Source organism: Merops nubicus, unplaced genomic scaffold, assembly GCF_000691845.1.
Source record: "Merops nubicus isolate BGI_N331 unplaced genomic scaffold, ASM69184v1 scaffold39463, whole genome shotgun sequence".
Taxonomy (NCBI): Eukaryota; Metazoa; Chordata; class Aves; order Coraciiformes; family Meropidae; genus Merops; species Merops nubicus.
In genome coordinates this window covers 6107-10761 of record NW_008597582.1, presented here as the reverse complement: position 1 = coordinate 10761, position 4655 = coordinate 6107, and the positions used below count along the sequence as shown (strand labels likewise).

The 4655-nt window shown below is 54.7% G+C and overlaps 1 protein-coding gene across 1 annotated transcript in view; it reads right to left on the bottom strand.

Annotated features, from left to right (window-relative positions):
* The window catches only part of FMOD (fibromodulin), a 5558-nt gene extending 5253 nt beyond the window's left edge, over nucleotides 1–305 (bottom strand). Inside the window, exon 1 of the mRNA XM_008936760.1 lies at nucleotides 71–305. The gene's annotated coding sequence lies outside the window, so the exon portion shown is untranslated. The remainder of the gene's footprint in view (nucleotides 1–70) is intronic.
* Between the last annotated feature and the right edge of the window lie 4350 nt (nucleotides 306–4655).

Here is a 4655-nt window from a genome sequence, read left to right as displayed (position 1 = left end):
GCTTCCAAAAACAAACACCAAAAAAAAAAAGAGAGTGAGAGAAACATAATAAATGTAGAGAAGGACTTACCAAGCTGGGAGCCTCCTCTCCAAAGCCTCGCTGCTCTTCGCCGGGCTCTCCCGTGTGCCGAGCAGCATGTGAGTGCGGCTCCCGATTCGCAGAGCCCGGTGCCCGCCCTAGATCCCAGATCAAATATTGTGCTTGCAGGTCACGGGCTCAGCAGGTTGTTTTCTTTTTGGGGAGGGGGAGTGACCTCCCAGCAGCAGCCAGTTTGCAGGAGAGACTGAAGAGACCCTAATGCTGCCTGGCGTTATAAATAACCTGCGTTTTCTTTCCTCCCTCTCTCTCTCTCTCTCTCTCTCTCTCTCCCTCTCTCTCCCGTCTTTTCTCACAGGAGTGTTGGCACTTTTCAGGCTCTCTCTGTTTAACGAGTTAGTGGAATTGGGGATGTTGTTTTTAAAAGGGCTGTTGTTAGGTCTCCTGCGTTTCTCATCAGGAAGCGACGAGGAGGCCTCTGGCCAGATTCAGGACTATCTGGTTTGGAGGAGCTGAGGATGTGATTCTTGGGGAGATGAGAGAAAAGTGTCCTTAACTTTTGCAGGACCAGGGGGAGAGACGTTGGTGCCTCCTCTGACTGCAGCCTGGGCTTCTTCCCCAGGAAGCCTCAGTTTATCCAGCTCTGCTCTGAAATATTTAGGATAAACATTTCCATGAACGATAAGGCTGCAGCATCCAAGGTAAATAAGTTTCCTACCAAATAATTTGTCTTCAGCTTGGCAGGAGAGAGATGCCAAGCTGGCATTTCTGCAGGCTGTGCCCATCTGCCTGGGTTGAGGGGTGTCCCCCCTCCCTTCCTGAGGCTGACCTGGGGGTGGATGCTGGGGGGTGGGGCAGCAGAATGGGTGTTGAGGGTGACCCATGGTTGGGCAAGGATGGACACAAGAACTTGCAGCTCTCCCTGCCATGAGGCTCATCTCCTCCCAGTGCCAGCCATGCCTTGGGAGGGGGTATCTGCAAAGTACAGGGGGTGGTGGGCATTGTCACAGCCCCCTGGCCCCCTCCTGGCTCTCTGTGCCCTTCAGCTTTGGAGACAGCTCATTTCCTACAGTGAGGGAAGGAAAGGAGGAGCCCTGACCACCCATCTCCATCCCGTGCCCAGCTCCAGCAGCACGCCCTGGTCCTCCCAGGAGCCTGGAATTACTTAGGGAAGCTCAGCAGGTGCCAGACTCCCTCTGGGCTTGGTTTCTCTTTAGTTTTCACTGAAATTTCCCAGCCAAAACATCCTCCTTTCCCTGGGGAGCCTCGCAGAGATCCGTATTGCTCTGAAGGTCCTGCTGCAGGGAGGAGGAATGTGCAGGGAGGAGGGATGTGCAGGGTGCAGAGGGACACGCTGTACAGTGGGGACTTTGCCAGGAAGCCAGTCGGGTTGGGAAGGAAGAGTGTGCCTGGAAAGCACCACAGCACGAGGCTGGGATCTGCAGGGGGAGAGAGGATTCAGAGAAAGCCTTGCCTTCGAGTGGGGAAAGAGGAGAGGGAGGCTGTGCTGCCTAAAAGGAGGCAAAGCCCTTGTAGAGTGGGGTGGGAGCAACTCTTCTTGCCCGTTGAGCTTTGCCAGGAGGTGGTTCCAGGCTCTGGGCTGGTGTGACCCTGCTTGGAGGGATCTGTTCCTGCTGCCAGGCAGCTCTGTTCCAGGGAGAGTGGTGGGGAGGGTGGTGGCAGCCAGAAACATCTGCTGCTGCTCGGTGCCTGAATGGTGTCAACCAACGTCACATCTCTGGCAGCTCGAGGTGTCCTGGTGGCCAACAGCTCAGAGGCTTTTGCAGGGCTTGGATCTTTTTCTGGAAAAGCCAATTGTCACCAGGTAGGTTAGATGAGGAGTGTGGGCTCTCTGTCTTCTGGAAGTTTGAAATATTCGTGACCCAGGACTCGCACCCTGGGGGAGAGGCACTGGCTGTGGGGGCTGGGGGCTGGTGGTTTCCCAGAGGATGCTGAGGAGCCCTCCCCATGGCCACATCCCAGCCTGAACCAGAATATAAAGACATGCTTGATGTTATATTTTTATATATATATGTTCAAGTATATGAAACATTATATATAAACTCAGCTTGTGTGTTCCCACAGTCACCAGGACGTGCTGTCGAATCTCATCATGACCAGTTTGGGATTATCTCAAGGAAGTGAAGATTTACCATCTAAAGAATGACATAGATCCTTTTTATTCCTCCATCCAACCTCGAAATCTCCTCCTCCAGCTGTCCAGCATCTCCCAGGGTGCTAGCAGGGCTCTCTTGCTTGGTCCATTTGCCTGGTGTGAGGTGGGTGCTGGTAAGACCTCAATGCTACTGCTCATTTCAGGCCAGTGCAAGTTCCCAAGTGACCTCCGTGGAGCTTTTTCCAACATCTCCTCCTATAAATCCCTCTTCTCTATCACTGACTGTTCAAAGAAAGCCCTGAACTGGTGACAGGAGCTGGGAACATGCTGTCCTGCTTGCTCCAAGCCATTGGGCCCTATCAGTGCATAATCTCATCCAGAGCAGTTTCTCCAGCAGTCACAGTCTGCATCTCATCAGGGCCAGACAAATGCCTGTCTTGGTTTGCTTTGGTTTTCTAAACCAAACTGATGTGAACAGTGTCTATTTTGGTTGGGTTTGCTCCAGTTGTTTTGATGAAATGCTCTTGAGCTTTGTATTTGAAACCACTGAATCTGGCCCGAGTTTGCCCTCGATTTGCAAATCCTGCTCTGGGAGCTGGGGGGGTTGGATTCTCCACGGATGGATGGGGGTTTGTCAGGATGCTTTTGGCACAGGGACCGAGCTCTTCACAGCATAACGAAGCAACAAAATTCTGATGCTCCTGCTAAGGCTAAAGCTCGTTCTGCCTGGCTGAAGGGAGGATGATCAAACCTACCGTGGCCATCCAAAAGCAGCCACTGTCAGCAGCACGGCTACTTCTGAGCAGCTTCCCTTTTTTTCCTCATGGAAATGTTATTTCTGCCTCTTCCACGTTTCCAAGAAGTTTCAGCTCTGCTGGAGCTGTTGGCTGCTCTGTCCTCCCACTCAAGCTGTTGTCTTTAATTTCCACGGCCCTCCCTGTCCTGGGAGGGGGTTACCAGATCCCCTGAGCTCAGGGTGCTTGAAGACAGGGCTGCCTGTGTGGCAGTGTCACCATCACCTGCCCTGCAGGTCCTGCAGGTGCCCTCCTAGACCTTGTCTTGAAAGTGTGAAGGTCCCAACTGCTTCACCTGAAGGGTGACAGTCCCAGCTGCTCCTTTAAGGGACTCCAGTGGGAAGAGTCCAAGCAGGAGCCAAGGAGACCTTGTCCCTTGGCATCTCCAGCCTTGCTCAGGCAGGGTGGGTGGAAATGCACAGGGCAGAGCCTACGTGGTGGAGAGACCCATGAAGCAGAACGAGGTCTTTGCATCAAGCCTTCTACCAAAGCTTCTGCTACAAACACCTGAGCAGAAAGGGCCTGGAGCCAAAACCTGGAGGTCCTGGCTGCCAGGTTTGCATGGTCTTCCTGGACCTCCTCTTCCTCACCAATCCTGGCTCTTTCCAGCCTCTGTAGAACACCCAGAGACTTCTCATGCAGTGAGTGCTCTTCTCCAGGTACCTCCCCATCGCTCCATCCCTCTGTGCTGTGCAGGGAACTCTCTCCTTCCTCCAACCTTCCTTCCACGCCCCAAACTGTGGTCTGTGGGGTATCTTGGGCTCCCTTGAGCCTGGGGGAGCAGCCAGGTGGCTTTCAGAGCAGGTACCAGCTCAGATGGTCCCCAAAGGGCTGTGCTGCTGCTTTTCAGAGGCTCTGCCAAACCCAGCTCCCCCAGAAGCCCCCACCTGACTTCTGAGGATGGCCACAATAGGAGCAGGCAGGGAAATGCAGTCCTGAGGGGGTACAGGCAAGGGGGGAGCAGGAATCGTGGGGTTCCTTTGGGCTCAGCCTTGGCTGAACCGGGTGGAGGGAACACACTCAACATCTGACAAATCTGTGCCCTGGGTGGCTGCAGCCTCCTGTCCAAAAAGGGCAAAGTCAGGGCAGGATGAGCCCTCCCTTGACCTCCCCTCTCACCCCGGCCTCCCTTTTCCCTTTTGTCTTTTTTAGCAAGACATTCTTCAGCCCAGACAACATTCTTGACTGGAGATTTGAGGCAATCTAGAGGGAGTTGGTCACTGGGAGATGCTGAGATTGCTGAGGGAGCTGTGCTGGGAGCTGGGACTCGGGGTGTCGGGGTGATGCTCACGCTGTAGCTGCCGTGTGCTGGCTCCTGGGGTCACCCCATTTCCACGGGAGGGGCTCTGAAGCTCCCCCCACGTGCAGTGAGCTGGAAGGGCTCAGCCCAGGCTTTCCCTGGCTGGGAGGGGGAAGCCAGGCAGCCCTTGGCTGGGAATTCTCACTCGCTGTCAGCTCTTCTCCTCCTCCTCCCGCGGGACACCCGGGCTTGTGAAATCGGTGGCTCAGCTCCTCCAAAAAAAAGAGTCTGCACCACAGAGGTCCCTTGGCACCAAAAATAAAGGGGTTGCCCACTCTCAACCCCCACCCGTGTCCCCTTGCTGCTGCTCTGTCCCTTGCCCTGGATACGACACATGGACCCCATGCCACCCCAAAGGGACATCCAGCTTTAGAGCAGACCCTGTCCCCCCATCCTCACTCATCCACC